The following is a 17,102-nucleotide window of genomic DNA, read 5'->3' as shown; positions in this document are numbered from 1 at the left end:
TACATGTCATCTCTACACTACTTGAGTGGTCCATGCAACAGTTGCAAAACAAAATAATTTGAGAATTATAATTGATTAGCATTGGCTCCGCCAACCTTGACTACTTGGCAGTACATCAGCACATGAGCAACAATACTGGTAGGGGGAGCGACATCAAGGTGCTGCTTTTCCCAATTATAACACACCATCTCTGAATTCCTAGGCTACGAGACAGGACCCTGAGCTTTGAACTTGGCTTTGTCTTGTATCATTGTTCAGATAATTTGAGCGGAGTGAAGGCCTCAGTCTATCTGTGGCTGGAGTTAATGAATAGCCCCTGTTCTCCAACTACAAGCCACGTCTGAGGAGAACACGCTTTGAATGATTCTGCTCATCTTTTACTGGGATTTTAGCCTATTTTAATGCAGGTGTCTTTACCCTTCCTGTCCAAGCGACTTGTTCAAGCTATTCTTTTTAAAATATTAAGCCTCAATTAATGAATTAATGAGCACCTGGTCTTCAAGGGCTGTTTGTTTCTTTAGTTAATCTAAGAGAAATGTGTCTTGGGCTTTCAAATTATTATCTTCTGTTCTCCTCTGTGCTAGTCCAAACCTCCCTTTTTCTACCGTAACCTTGGCAGGAGTTGTGCAGCTACCGACTGGTCGACTCAGCTCTGTGGTTTTAGCTAATTCAGTGAGTTCACTCTTCCTGCAGCTTTGAGGTATCTTAGATGCTTCCTATTTGCTCGAACGTGGCTGCACAGTCCATTTGATCCAAAATGGCCACTTGTTATTGTTGCATTCATGGGTTAAGCAAGCATTATGTGTATTCTTATGCATCTTGTGTTTCAGTATATACATTGATTATCTGTCTTCTAGTCTCTATCGAATGCATGTAATATCGTTCATGTCTAAATGCAGTTTGACCTAGCGTCTGTGTAACTTCATGGTGAGTATGTATCTGCTTTGTGTCTAATGCAGCTATGTGTGTCAGTTTCGGCAGTGATGTCACTTGCTTTCGTCATCTTTGGTTACATCATGTCATGTCTGCTAGGGTTTTCAGATTCATCTCTTCTTCGATTTCTCTGGGGTAAGGCCGGTAGGGTTGTCTCAGTGAGTAGCATCTCCCGTACTTGCGGTATGGTGACGGAGAGGGGACAGACACCACAATTTATGTGCTCCTTTCATTCCTATGGTATGGCGGCGGCGGAGAGGCTGACGCTATGAATGACGCATTTATCTGTCTCTCGACAAGAGCATAGAAGATACTTCAAGAACACAAATGCGAAAGAGCTTACATTCATGAAAATGAATAGGCATCTTATTGCCAAAGACTACAGTGGGTGGAAACACGAGGCCCTTCTCTTGGAAGACAGCACAATAGATCCCGAGATTAGGAAGATTTGGGTGTGAGCCAGCTTCAGTCACGCAGATGGATTTGCATTGGGAAGGTGGCGGAGCCTTTGACTCGGAGAGTAGTGATTGAGTGCCATGCAATAGTACATCTTTAGTTTTTCCTTCATCTTCAATACATTTGGCTTTACCAAACAGTGCAGCCCCACTCTGAGCCTGAGTATCACACTCACTCACAATCATGAGGTTCTGCCTCCATTTTTCAGATCTACCATCCAGCAGAGCAACTCTCTGAGACCTTGTGCCACACTCACAAGCTAGAGTTTATGCATCAATTGTTTTGTTTCTTTCAAACAGCTGACCCACTCTCTGAGTCCTAGAAACACATTCTTGAGGGTCTGTTTCAATGTATTTGTCTCAAACAGCAAGCAGAGCCACTCTCTAACTCCTAGTACCACACTCACAATGTGGAGGTTGTGCCTCAATTTATTTGGCTCGGCCCTTCAGAAGAGCAATTAATAATCCCCTTTATCTGCAATACCCAGTGCGCCATTGCATACCTTTGGCTACCCTCTTTCCAAGTCATCTATAAGAGCGTAGGGTGGGGCTGGAGAATGTCCCTCCGCATGGTATCTACCACTCCCTTAGGAGTGGCAGAGATCAAATAATTCAGGTAGCATGTGCCTGCATGCCTCATCAATCCGTCTTGCCTGTCTTGTGCAAATGGCACCAGAACCTGAATTCGACAACCACCAACAGGAGACTCTGATGCTAGTGGTGGTAAAGTGGACCTGCCAGTCAATGGTGCCACAGTGACAGTTAGTGCTGCGCCAGAGATGAGGGGTTGGGAAAATAATTGGGCTAGCCCAGTGTCAGGGGGTGCGGATCACCTGCTAAAGTTTCACTGGCGAAAACATGATATGTCATATGACAATCTCTTGCAGCCCCCATTAGTGTTGGAAGAACATGATGCACGAGCTACATCTGTGGTACGTGCTGTGTGCTCCTTGAACAGATCATGGTGCCACATCCTTGCCACATCCTTCAGTGGCAACCGTTACCTCCTCTCATCAACAATCGCCTCCCCCTCCTACATCAAACTCTCCACCATCAACACTGTCTACCCCTCCTCTGGCTCTGTCTCCCCTTCCTGACTGACTACCTCAAACTCTGACTCAGAGGCTGAGTAGTCCAGCATCGCATCTTCTACCCCTGATATCATGGGCGTAGGACATGGGGGTGGCAGGGGGGACAAATCCCCCCACAATTTTAAGTGGGGGGGGTGTACTGTCATTTATCCCCCCCCTAATATGTGTTTGGTGTGTCATGCAGGGATCTGTTTTTGAAGTGGGGGGAGGGGCTGCTTACTATGTAAGCTGCCCTCTCCCCCTGTCCCCCAAAGCATGGGGGCAATACCCTGGGGGAAGATGGGTGATCATCTGCCCCCAGGGAAGGGGGAAAACAAAAAAGCATTTTTTTTAAACGTAGTTTTGGGTGGGGTGGGTGCGGGTGGGACCACTAGCCACCAGGGATTTTTTCAAGGGGGGGTGGCCCTCTCCCCCCAACCTAAGTGGATGGGGGCACCTTATGTAGCCCTCCCGGGGGGCAGATTTCTGCCCCTAGGAAGGGGTACATAAGATGCTCTCCATCCATTTGGGGTGGGGGGAGAGGCCACTGCAAATATTGGCAGAGCCACCGCTCCCAAGACAGGGGCAGTATGTTTTGACCCCCCCCGGGGGCAGATGGCCACACACATGTGCCCATCTGCCCCTAGGAAAGGGCAAAACAAAAATATATATAGTATAACTTGTTTTGGGTGGGGGCAGGGGGGTGGGCACTAGACCACCAGGATTTTTGTGTTTGGAAGGGGGGTGGCCCACTCCCCCCACCCTAGGTGGATGGGGGCACCTTATCTAGCCTTCCCTGGGGGCAGATTTCTGCCCCTAGGAAGGTGTACATGAGATGCCCCCATCCATTTGGGGTGGGGGGGAGGTCACTGCAAATATTGGCAGAGCCACCCCCCAAGCCTGGGGCAGTATATTTTGCCCCCCGGGGGCAGCTGGCCACACATATGTGCCCATCTGCCCCTAGGAAAGGGGCAAAACAAAAATAAAACAGATTATAACTTGTTTTGGGTGGGTGTGGAGGGTCACTAAACCACCATGGATGTTTTTAGTGGAAAGAAGGGTGCTCACGGGTGTCCTCTTTTCGGAAATGCATGGGGTTCTCTGTTTTCCTTGGTGGCTTCAACACCCTAGGCCCAACTCTGTAGGTTGTCCACATGAGCAAAATCGGCTTTGCCGAAAGGCTTGGGGTTATCAGTGGGTTAGCCTTTTCCCTTTGCACCGAGGTAGGTGCATCCACACATGTGAGGTACCATTTTTGTCAGGACACATGTGGGAACGCGGGAAGGTAGGACATCTGTTCTTGGCGGCGTGTTTCGGCGGGTGGGCAGAGGGAAATGTCTCTGAAATTTGGTGGAAAAAAACACAATTTTCAGACATTTCCGCCAACAACACATGTCCTATCATCCTGCGTTCACACAGGTGTCCCGACAAAAACGGTACCTCACATGTGGGGGTGCACCTACCTGGGGGCAAGCAAGCCTTTCAGCAGAGCAGATTTTGCTCATGTGGCCAACATACAGATTTGGGTCTAGGGTGTCGAAGCCACCGAGGAAAACAGGGAACCCCATGCATTTCCAAAAAGAGGACACCCGTGGGAATCCACAGAGGTCTGACTTGCGCAAATCGCCCCAGAATGTATTACCCACAATCCCCGGCAAAGTCTGAAATTTGGTGAAAAAACTACAATTTTCAGACATTTCCCTCTTGCCACCCACCGAAACACACCGCCAACACCACATGTGTTACCTTCCCGTGTTCCCACAGGTGTCCCGATATAAACGGTACCTCACATGTGTGGGCGCACTTACCTGGGTGCAAAGTGAAAAGGCTAAACCACGGGTAACCCCCAAAGGGTTTAGGGAGACAACCTACAGATTTGGGCCTAGGTTGTCGAAGCCACAAAGGAAAACAGGGTACCCTATGCATTTACGAAAAGAAGACACCTGTGGGAATCCACAGAGGTCTGACTTGATTGAATCACCCCAGAATTTATTACCCACCATCCCAGACAAATTGAAAATTGTGTTTTTTCCTTTAAATTTCAGACTTTGTCAGGGATTGTGGGTCATAAATTATGGGGCGATTCGCGCAAGTCAGACCTCTGTGGATTCCCACGGGTGTCTTCTTTTCGGAAATGCATGGGGTTCCCTGTTTTCCTTCGTGGCTTTGACACCCTAGGCCCAAATCTGTAGGTTGCCCATATGAACAAAATGTGCTGTGCCGAAAGGCTTGGGGTTACCAGTGTTTTAGGCTTTTCCCTTTGCACCCAGGTAGGTGCACCCACACATGTGAGGTACCCTTTTCATCGGGAGACCTGTGGGAACGCGGGAAGGTAGGTCATGTGTTGTTGGCTGCGTGTTTAGGTGGGTGACCAGAGTGAAATGTGCGGAAATTGTGTTTTTTTCTTCTGTCATTTTCCAGATTTCCCCCCAAACTATGGAATCTTTCCCTACATAGTTGTTGTCTGACCTGTGCAAATCACCCCTTCCTAAACATGGAATAGTGTCTACTTTTCAGGAATGTATGCCTTTCTGGCTTCCCATTCAGCTTTCCTACCCTTTTCTTCCATTCCGTCCACGCATGTCCTATTGGACAAAAAACGCCAAAATCGCCTACCTCTCACAAAACGGCTGATTAGCATATCACAATATGTTATTTTGGTTTCCACTCAATCTGTTCTTGAAAGCCTGGGAAATGGTGAATCCAGCACAGCAAACCATTTGTTCCTAGCTCTTACAAGGAAAACACCACAAGCTTCTTTGTACAACATTTTATTGGAATTTTCTGGAAAAAAAAACAAATGTTCTCCTTTTTGGTTATTTTCTCTCACCCCCCTACAGCAAACTAGGATTCCTGGGTGGCGTTACGACCGCATGTGGGGAAAAAGGAGGCCAGCTTTTGCCGAGATATCTCATGTAAAAAAGAAGTTACAAGGGATTGAATGGCAACATACCGAAATCACCAAAAAAGGACTTGGCACTGGGGGGAAATACCCGTGGCTGTTAAGGGGTTAAGACAGTAAAGCCCCAGAGGAGATATCATTTGTAAGGTAGCTAAGTTAGTTAATTCTCCAAATGCAGATTGTGCACAGGAATATGTAACACCTGTGTTCAGCACCTGGCTTAATCTTCCGGTGGGATAATAGGCAGAGTGCATGCATTCAGCTTCTGATGCAACACAGCATTTTCCAGGTCAATTGGTTCAGAAAAAGTGGTGGAAAACACTATTACTGTTGCTTTTTCTAAATGGCCAGATTTCGGTGCATTTTCTTGGTGGAGTTCGGGAGTCGAGTGGACACACCAGGACCCCCTGTATTTCCTGCTCCACCAGACAAATGCGGCCTTTCTGCCAGCATGAATTCTCATGCTGGAAATAAGGAAAGGGATTCCTCTGGGACCTGCTTGGAAATGAAACCTGGTAAAAGCGGGCAGAGTCCTGAGGAAGCCATTGTCAATTCCGCCAGCAATCGCTAATTGCGTGAGGTATTTACACTCTTCCAAAGTGGAAAGCAATGTGATTTCACCTGCATTTTATGCTAAAATCTTTCTTTTTGTGGCGGAAAAGTAAAAATGTGCGCCAATGGAAGTGGTCCACTCCATGCAGTTTACTTTGCGCCTTGATGCTTGGGGGTTTTGAGTGATGATACACATGTAATAAATAAATAAATACATTTAACTTGACCCCAGATAAATGCCAATTCGTGATCAGAATGAGTGTGCATGGCATGTCGCTGGTAAGAGGGTGTCCTGTGCTTCTTGAGTGCGTTGGTAAATGCCCTTAATTGCCATCTCGCGTTAAGCAGGTGCTGAAACCCATCAGTGTGGAGTGCGCAATAATAAATCGACAGAAGTATTTCAAATGGCCAATTTCACTCTTTGGGTGACATTGTCAAAGTAGGAGAATGTTGCCCAGTATGTGCCACTTTCTCTGCGGAGTGAATTGTGCCCACCCCGAGGAAGAAGTGTGAAAATCCCACAAGGGCACTGTGTCCTGTTCTTTCTGTGTGTCTCTTCTCTACAGGGCGACAGATGCCGACTCAGACATGGGTAAGTCTCAGGTAGCAAGCCTGTACCCTAGTTGATGTGGCAACGGATTCCAGACTTCTGAGGCTGATAACATTATTAGTATTGGGTTACATGCCACCTGACAGGTATGTGTGATAAAGTTGCAAAGCAGAGCTGTTAGTGGGCTAAAGCAGGAGGCAATGTCTGCCCACCCTCAAAGGGTACGTACAACCAAATGTAATAGGCCCCTCCCCTCATCATGGCTGTAGGGGGCAGGCTCCAAAACAGGGCAAGAATGCCCTCCAATCATCCATGCCCACGAGTAGGGTACCCCTCATGCTCCAAGAACCCTTTTGAGCAACCTCTGTGCTTTTCAGGTGATACTAACGTTATTTAAAGCCAGATGTCTAAAAGGTAATCGCTTAATTGCAGCTGGAAATTAGCTCCTGGCATGATCAAAATCTCTTAACCAAGTGTGACATCATCCCCTTCCTTTATGAGCAATATGTGTGCTCTCGCGTTTCTTCATCCACTGAATTACTATTAAAAACAAAGGGCAGAGTTGTGTCTCTTGTGTACGCATTTGGAAGGCAGTTGCCAGCCTCTGGCATAATATGCCCATGTTCTTCCAATATTGGCTAGCTGTTGCCCTCTTATGGCCAGGTAGAACCATCATGGCAGTGACTAGCAAATGCCTTTCCCATGCAGACAGAAAAGTGGAAATAAGAGGCCAATTCAAGACACGGAACCAATAGAAGTTAAGACAGGCTGCAGCTGCCTTTGCTGTGTTAGGGAGAATATGTTGAGTGTTCAAGCAAGGAGGTATGTATTAAGCAAGCAAGCAGTGAGACAAGGGAGAGACAAAGAAAGGCCAGAGGGGCTCTTTGAATAATGTAACAGGGCAGAGGACCCATGCTCTGCCGTCCTAGTAACATATGAGAGAATCAAATAGATCAGGCTTTGCAGCAAATGTTAAACGAGAAAGGAACAGCTCTGCATTCAGAATAACAAAGGCAAAGAAAGGCTAGGCTTTGAAGCCAGCATGAGATGGAATAAGAGGGACCAGACTCATTGTGAGACGCTGGCCCGGCCCTCGCAGAGGCGCTAGAGAGGCAGCCCACATAGCGGGCTGCCCCTCTGACACCCCCTGGGTCCACATACACCCCACCTACTAGGCACCCGCCGGGTCTGACCCATCCGGCTGCGGACCTGGGGTGTGCTTATAAGGGGGTGGGCTTGCGATCCTCCTTGTGATCTGCCTCTTAAGGAGCTGGCGTCCTAGCTGTGGCCCACTGGAAGTAATTTTTATTTCCTCTCTCTTGCCATGAGCTCATAGATGAAAAATCCAGAAATGCTACATACAAAGACATGTTTTTTGCTGCTGCATCCTTTAATTTTCTTCTGTTTTCTTTTCTTCTTTTCTCTTGTTTTATACAGTGATATTTGTAATTTAATACGTACTGCTGTTTTAATTCTAATTTTGTGAAAAGTCGAGTTATTTGACTGAAACACAATAAATAAATAAATAAAGCAAAGTCCCCAAGATGTCCCCTGTCCCCCCCAGATTTTATGTGTCTCCTACGCCCCTGCCTGATATGCCCTCCAAATAAAAGGACATGTTGCTTAAGTTCGCAATGTGCAACGTAGAAATGTTCCTAAGGAGACTGACGTTTCTAAGGTGTCAATGTGCAAAACTCAAAACAAATGACAATGACAGACACATGAATTTTTTCCAGACTCGCATGATTAGAACGTGTTCTCAAAGTACACAGTAGGGCAGGTGGCGTATCACAGAAGAGGAAGACTTCTCAGATTCACACAAATAGGGATCTTCACAAACACAGGGCAGGAAAGGTTTTAGGAAACCTTTTTTTATTTTTACATTTTTGGCCTAACACAAAGTGATCAGGAGAAAGTACAAACAGACTTTTTTAAATATAAGATTTGAAAGGAATCCTAAAGAACATACAGAAACATACAAAACAGGACAGAACAGGGATAGAGAAACACTACAAACAACTGACAAACGTCCCTGAAATACACCTAAACTCACCATATGTATTCCAAAATTCCTTCAGGGCCTCCTTTTTGTGAGCTTGCCATGCACACTCCTAAATCAACAGCCAAAAAGAATCCACAAAGGAAGTAGGAAGCTAGCTGAGTCTTGTAAGGTTGTCAAACCTTTACAAAGCCCCCCTCGAATCCTCGTATAGAGATTGGATGACAGGCCTCGAACACCCACCTTTAGAACCAATGGAGGAATGCAGGAATCTACCTCTGGGGAATACAACGGAAGTCCCATGGGGTGGGTCGATCCTGTTTGGAAAAGCTCGACCTTCCTACAGAACACATTTTTGGGAAGTTCAAGCACACGTAGCAACGCTCCTGGGGCACTGACAGTGTTTGTGTGGGTGTATGCTATAGCCCTAAACGGTTAAAGCACATCCCTGTGCAGTTTCCCAGTGGGCTGATGGGAGTAATGATGGGGGCAGTGGTAGGAGCACTGGGATGACTGAACTTCCGGACTTCCGGTATGGATCTCAGATACAGAGGTGCATCTGTTCATGGATGAATTTACTGAACTATTAGAGAAGAACCACTCCTGCCATATCTTTGGAGATCTGGCGCACATAATGGCTACTTGACAATAATTCGGCTTCTTTCCTTGTCGGCCAGTGCACTTAACATTTCTTTAGATGAGTTGGACCAGGCTGGGGTGGGGAAAGGCCTCTCCACGAGCAATGGGGGCAGTTAAAGGTACCACATCACACTTGAAGCTTAAAGTTTGTAAGAAAGTTGTCTTTCACAATTGCGTTGCTACCTCTTGGCCTGCTGGTTCACACGTTTTTATTTCTGAAATGTGGCATTGTTTGAAATTGTGATTGATGATTCTGGGAATATACCAGTGAAATCGTTTTCCAGAAAGAGCTTTACTGTCAGTAATGTCTTTTGCTGCGGTGTGAGTGTTGGATTCCCTCACTTATAACAGTCCAACAATAACGCAGTGGGCAGATTCTCCCCAGGGTACTCCTGTAAACTGCATATTTTATAGTTCTGTCCCTCAACTCTAAAAACCAACATGTGCACATAGCTAGCACGCATAGTTCTTAGAAGGAGTTGGCATTAAAATGTGGTCGGCCTTCTGAAGGACAACACACAGCTGTATTCTAGGCCTCACTAATCGCTAATTGTGAAATGCAACCCAAATAGTTTGGGAATAGCGCACAAGAACATCTGGGGCACACTAACGGCTGGAGCGAGAGCTTCGCATGTAGGAATGTCACGGGAGGAGGTGAATGTGACTTATTAGGGACAACAGTGGTGGTTCGCATTGTGACCGAGTGCCCCACATCAGCTGACTAAACCACGCAGGTCCCGCCACACACACACAACACATGTTATGTTACGATTATTTGTAAAGCACACTACCACCGAAGGAACTGAACAAGAAAGACACACATCATACTAGAAGCTATTATCCCGATTACTAGAGACAAGTTCTGACAGCCTTTCGAAACTTATCATGATCTTCCAACATCCTTCAAGACAAAGGGAGGGTATTCCAAATTCCACATCTTGCTCATTCCCCAAGAAATGACTCTGATCTCCTTTAGATTATGAGACATTTATTTAGCCTTAAAAATGACAAAAGGACACATTCACACAACCTGTGAAAACCAAGTGCTCTTAGTTGCCCAGCATGATCATCCAGAAACCTGTTGGCATCTTGGTGTAACGTGGCGGTGGTGCATGGCCATACACAGATCCTTCCAGCAACTTAATCATTTCACCTCTTTCACAATCATGATGGTCCCTTTCGTCCCTTTCCACTGGGTCGTCGACTGCACTGCTCGCCCCTGTGCACCTTCCTCCTGCACCCCTCATTGCACCCATAGCACCATTCATCCCCTCATCATCCAACCTCCTCTTACCTTCTCACTCATGTCTGCACACGTCACGTCATCCCGAGTCATGTCAAGTCACATGCTATACTTTGCCTTGCTATGCTATGTTATTGTATGTTATGGGGTTTAATACCTCACATTGCTGACATTTGTATGGTTTCTTGGCGCTAATCACCAATATCATCAACTCCCACAGGCACTGTGGCAGAAACACTCTGGACCTATGCCTGCCTAGATGTATCATTCCTCTAAAGATGGAACCACTTGTCATCATCCAACAATACAGGCTTTTCACTTAAGCTTCCCTACCACCAGTACTGTTAAAAACACATCATAACCCTTTATCACTCTCCATCGAGCTATTACTCTCACTCGTTCTCTTACTTTCACTTCCACCATGTGTGTAGCATCACTCTTATCATACATTTCTTTGCTGTTTGCTGCTTACATTCTCCTTCTCGTTTCCCCTTTTCCGTTGTCCCCTGGCATCAACCACACCTTTCTCTTGCACAAATCCAGCCATCCAGGATACAGCTTGCTCGCAGACCCTCTCCCAGGCTATAGTGTAAATCGTGTAAATCGTGAACCGGGAATCACCCTACAGGCCCATACAATTGCACCAATTAATGAAATTAAATTAATTTGAGCATCATTGCTCGTCCCCATTACCATTGGAATTCCTTCTCTGACATCCAATCTTCTTAGACCATAAAACAGCATTGCGTTTCTATATGTATTAGAATGTTATCCTGGAATGCGTTGACCCCCTTCATGCCATGGCAGAAGCAAAGCATTATGTTTCTGAAAGATAGAGGAAGTGGATGTGATTCCAAACAGCATTATCAAGACTGGATGCACCCCTTCCCGCGATACAAAGGATGTAAAATCTGGGAATTCTTCATAGCACCACCTAGTGTTATGCCTCATTGAAACCTATCTGGAGAAAGACCTAGCGGCATCTAAGGCAACTAACCTCTGCTAGATATTTGTCAAAGGATATTCACCAATGTGTTCCTGTTTAGGTTGTGCAAGCCTATACCCACACCCTGTCTTTGGTGTTGGGTTTGTTCTACAATACAATTGAGGAAATTCAAAGGATGATTACACAGGCTCTATAATTTTCTTATCACACAAATCCTCAACCACCCTTCCCATTTCGTCAATCAGATAGTTTGGGTGAAAACCATTCTGGAATTGTGCTTGGCAGATACAACATTGGCTTGTTGCTCTATTCTGTGACCAGATTCCCACATGAGTGAGTGAGTGAGTGAGTGAGTGAGTGAGTGAGTGAGTGAGTGAGTGAATGAGTGAGTGAGCGAGTAAGTGAGTGAGCCATCCATGAACACATGCTCAAAATTCTCTAAAATATCTTATACACTCATACCCAGTTCAACGTCCACTTCAGATGGTTTCACTCTAGTGTATGTATGAACATGATCCATAAAAGCACAACCATAGCAGGAAAGCACCCACCGTACCTGGGGCACTCTACCAGCATGTTATAAACAGGATTCATGGGTAGCAAATGTAGGTGAAAAGGGTAGGTGAGCAGGGGATGTGGGGAAGTGTGGAGCTCCAGAAAATGAGAAGTAGGGTTGAGTGGAGAAATTAAAGATTGGCGAGATGCTCTTTGAAGACCAGGATTTTCAGGTCCTCCCTGAAGTGTACGACAAAGGTGGCTAGTCGCAAGTGAACTAGTAACTTTTTCCAGACATAGGGTGCACAGCAGGAAAAAGCTGGTTTTCTGCATTTTTTCCATCTTTCATTTATTTATTTTAAGTCTGGCAATGTTGTGACTTCTGGTGGTGCATTATCCTGCTGAGGTGGTGAAATTCTCAGTCATGTAAAGTGGTGTATTCATTATGACTGATTCGAATGTGATGCAGGCTGTCATGAACATGATGTCTGCTTGAAGTAGTACCCAGAGCAGCCCCTTGAGGATGGAATGATGTGGTTGAATTTTCAAAGTCCTGTGTTGAGGCATTCTGCAGCCTGGGAATGTAGGTTTTGATACGATGCTGTTTGAATCTTCTTGGCAATGTGTGTTTTGAATGAGCAATGACAATTGATGGTAAAGCCGAGATATTTTGAACTGGGTGAGAGTTGAGGTGGGAATCTGCAAAGCTTTTTTTCTGTCAGCCAATTCTGGAATTAGATATGCTTGGTGGGGTCTTCTATGAGAATGAACTCTGTCTTTGTCAGGTTGAACTTAAGGAGATGCTTGGTACCCATGCTTGGATGAGTCACAGACGGTCCTTGAGTCGATGGATGTCTTTGATATGGCTGATCTTTATATAAAGGGGAGTGTCATTTGTCTTGATGAGGCGGTCTCCCTGAAGTTCCATATAGAGAATGAATGTGGCTGAGGACAGGATTGTGCCTTGTGGAACTCCACTGGATCCTTGGTGGAGCTGGGATCTTTTGGGGCACATCTGAATGAGTTGATGCCTTTTGGAGACCTAGAAGGAAAATCAGTGTTAGTCTATTCCATCAAAGACAAGGCAGGTGAGGAGGGCTTCACAGTCAACCATTTCAAATGCAGTAGATAGATTGAGTAGAGCACATTTTGTTTGTTTTCAACATTTTTCTCTCGAGGGCACCCTCTGTACAATTCTATATGTTAATATGACTGACCTTCATAACATCCATTCCGAGACCACACTGCTTGATATTCACATTGCTGACAATTGTTCTTCTGGGTTCCTGCATCTCTTGCTTTCTTTCTCGTGGTATACAAAAGCACATCAGCCCTAGCCGGCATCTGCTCGTCTGTAGCTTTAGCATATTATTGTGGCTGGATTCTATAATTGCAGCTGATAGGTCAGCAGCTTCACCTAGAACCTCCTGCTCGCCCCAAGATAAAGCTTGATCGATGGATATAATGAGTGCTATGAACCCCAACCCCAAAAAGAAGTGCAGAAAACCTTACATCAAGCGGAACCAAGCAAAACCTCCTTGAACAGAGGCCGAAATGGAGGAAGGCAGACGGGAATCAAAAAACATTTACGTCTCTTTCTGAAGATTGAGCAAAATGTGGAGGAAGTAAAGGTAACCCAGCTGGCCTGTCCCACCTGGAGGTGTGAAAATCTTCAGTTTAGAAGTTAACAAGTGTCTCACCAGAGAGATGGCTAGAAGAATGACTGCACACAGAGAGATAGAGGAAGAAGTATCCTTGTTACACAATTTGTCACGCTTTATTACACGGCACAAGCCAGCCAGGGAACTCCTTCCCCTACAATGAATGTGGCGCACAATAAAACGCTTTTTATTTTCAATATACTAGAGATTCTTTTTGAGTAGGCCTCCAACCCGTCTCGCACCCAACCTCCACAAACACCCCATGTCACAATGAACTTTTAACCGGGCCGGTGTGTATCAATAAGATATTTATTAATTTATTATTTAATCAAATAGGAAAATCAACCAATTGCACAGCCACTACTGTTGGGGCAGCACAAAATGCAATAAGCTCTACAAAACCACCAGATTAAGATATACTATTACAGTTAACACAATTTTTTAATGGCAGAACAGAAAAATAACAATTTACCACAAAGTGATAGCAGCAACAGTTAAGCACTCCGCCCTGCAACAATGGAAACATGGGTTTTCAATAACTCAACACTACTTCTATAGGACAGCACACAAGGGTACTTTGGGCTGCTTACACTTAAGGACAAATCGGGCTTCAAAACAGACTAGCTAGCACACTTAGGAAATTTGATTTGAACACAGGAAACACATGAGAAAGAAAATCAAAAACATAAAGGGAATGCAATTCAAAATCAGTGATCAGGGTACAGTAGGGGAAGAGATGTACATTAGGAACAACCAGTTTTCAAAGGTTAAAAGACATTTTTAGAAAAACAAAAAGGGGGCTGTGAAATGACAGGCAAGCTCAGAATATAAAAGAGGAAAAGATATACTCTAGGAAAAAAACGAAAATGGAAATCACCTTAATTTTACTGCAGCTGCAAATGAAACACGCACCTTCAACAATAAGAAAGGCACACAGGAAAATCGTTTTTTTGTGAAAATGACAAGTGCAGCTAACAGGTAGGCTTTGGGCAAAGAGATTTCTTACAATGGGAACAACAGTTTGGATTTAATAGGACAGATCCAAATAGAAATGACACTGGCAAATAAAAATTTGCTTAGCAAGGCATAATTTAGACACAGGCACACATTCAGTTTTCAGCTCACAATAGGAATAATTCTTTTCAGGCAACACTTTAATGACTTTAACAATTAAATATAAAATACTAGACAAGGACGGTTGGTTTCGAATTTCAACAATCCTGATCCGTGAAATTCAATGGGGGAATTAATTGATTTACTTACAAAAATACTTTTACACAGTCAACTGAGGAGTTTTTCAAAGGAGATATGCTACCATACACAGGCTATCAAGAGATTCTTCTATGGGGAGATGGCTACTACACTGGCAATTTTGGGATTTCAATGGGAAATATTGGATGCACTGCTGCAAAAATGAAGGGCATGTGTAATTTAGGGCTAGGGTTAGTGCTACTTACATAGCAAGCCTTTGTTTAACATTCAGGAAGGCCAGCTGCATCTCAGGACACTCTGGAGAGAAAGGGCAAGGGTCTGGTCACTGCACTCTCAAAGATGATAAGTTTCAGCAGCCTTCTCTCCATCGTGCTTTTTCTGTCTTCCCCGGTTTTTGTGTGTCCTGAGTCCTACTACAGTCCCCCAGTACTTCCCCAGTTCATTTTACAATCTAGGGGAAGTACCCTACAATAATCACTGCCGCCAGGATTGGACAGTGTGTCTCTTTCTCTCCGTCCCAGTCAGGATTGGTTTAGGGATTTTGGAGTACCATCTGTCTTTTCCCCTTTATTACCACCCTTTGTTCTCATTTCAACTTTTTGACAAAAACTAGTTTTGTATCCAAACTTCATAATTGTACTAGTCACTGCCATATGAAACATATATTCAGTTTTAGTTGACCATGGGGAATTAGATAAGCCGACCACCAACTCCGTACAGTGTAGCATGGCCATGTGTCACATTTTTGTTGGTTTCATAAAATGTACAACAGTTATGAATATGTAAGTTATCAAGCATATTCCCAATTTCATTTCCCATCTTTTCACCCACTTTTACATTTGTCACATGTCCAGATCAGCTAGAAACCTAGTCTAACTGGCCGTTACAGTTCCCATAGTCCCAGGAAAATGCAATTTATATCCCCAAAACCACCTGGAAATTACACGAACAATGGCATAGAATTGAGATCAATCCTCAGTCTGATGGCTGCGCAAAATGCCTAAAACGAAAACAGTTTTTTAATATCAATTGGGAGTGTCTGTTCAACATGTGGGAAGGCCGCTTCATCCCCCACAGCCATCTGTCTCCCTGGGCTCGCCTGTGACCAGAGTTTTTTTTTTATGAGGCTCCTTTGAAGTGGGTGCAACTTTTTTGTCATGATTTAGCCAAGGATTGCCTTTATTGAAATCCCTTGCTTTGACAGCCTTCTCTGCCAGCCAGTCTGGGGAACAGTGGGCTTTCAATGCATGCAGCAGCAGATTCTATTGCAGGGCATCACTAGATTGAAGGTGTAACATCCAGGTGGAAGTGATGCATTTCATTGTGAAATTTTGAACTCAGCCAGAACAGGTTTTTCCTGACGTGTCTCTTCACATGTTTCCAGGAGTTTTGTGGGTGAAACATCCTATACAATGGCTTTGGTCACCCCCCATATCAGGTTTTGCTTTCCTGACATTTTCCTGTGAGCAGTGATATCTTTTTCCATTGTGGCTTTTTAAAGCCGTTTTTATTTGCAAATCCCTCGGCGGGACGTTTTTGCTTTTAATGTTCAAAAATCCTATCACAGGATTCTTTCATTCCTTCTTCTTGAGTGAATTACGTTGCTGCTGGTCCATCGACAATGACAGGTAGGCCCCTGTCCCATGGTTCTTTAATCGTAAATGAACAACAAAGAAAAAGCCATGCCGTTTTTTGTTGCAGTGTTTAAATTGTTGCCACTCATGTGAAATAAAAGCAAAAGCCAGGCCGTTTTTGGTTGCAGTGTTTAAATGCTGCTATTCAGGTGAAGGGGACTTCTGTTTGGGGCCTTTAAATGCACCCACAATCTGCACTACTGATTTGAAGCTTAAAAGCAGATCATACAACCTGTGTTTATTAAAGAGGCAGCTCCATGAAGGTATGGTAACCGTCACTACATTTATTGTTCAGGTGCTGTCTGAGGTGCTCTCTGAGGCCTTGTGGAATGCAATCATCGCTAGCGCTAACCTTGGTTTTGCTTCCTGTGCTTGGTGGCTCTGCCAGGTTATAACAACTTTGACAAGGATCTCTGCCAAAGAAAGCATCCTGAAGATTTATTTTTGGTGTCAGGCAGATGCAATGGTTTGGTTCTTTTAAAGCCATGACACTCTTTTGGTGGAAAATGAAGATTTAGGAAGTAGGTAATTTCTGGTGATTCCTGATCTAGTCTTCTTGCTGCCTTGCTCTGGACATTCCTGTGGTGCCAACGGGACCAATGACGTTGCAGCTTTCACTTCATGTCCTTCCAGAGCTCAGCCGGCCTGGATCCACTGCCCCAAAGTTCTTTGTTACATTAGGCAGTATTAATAGCCTTGCTTTCCTAATGCGCTGACACTTTTCTGGTGGAAAATGAAAATGTTAGGAAGCAGGTTTTGAAAATTCCTGCTCAAGCCTTGTTATGGCCATGCTCCATTCATCTGGGGACCA

Source organism: Ambystoma mexicanum, chromosome 7q (assembly GCF_040938575.1).
Source record: "Ambystoma mexicanum isolate Mex_15411 chromosome 7q, UKY_AmexF1_1, whole genome shotgun sequence".
Classification (NCBI taxonomy): domain Eukaryota; kingdom Metazoa; phylum Chordata; class Amphibia; order Caudata; family Ambystomatidae; genus Ambystoma; species Ambystoma mexicanum.
The sequence above is the reverse complement of the archived record's forward strand: the minus strand, read 5'-3'. Positions refer to the sequence as shown.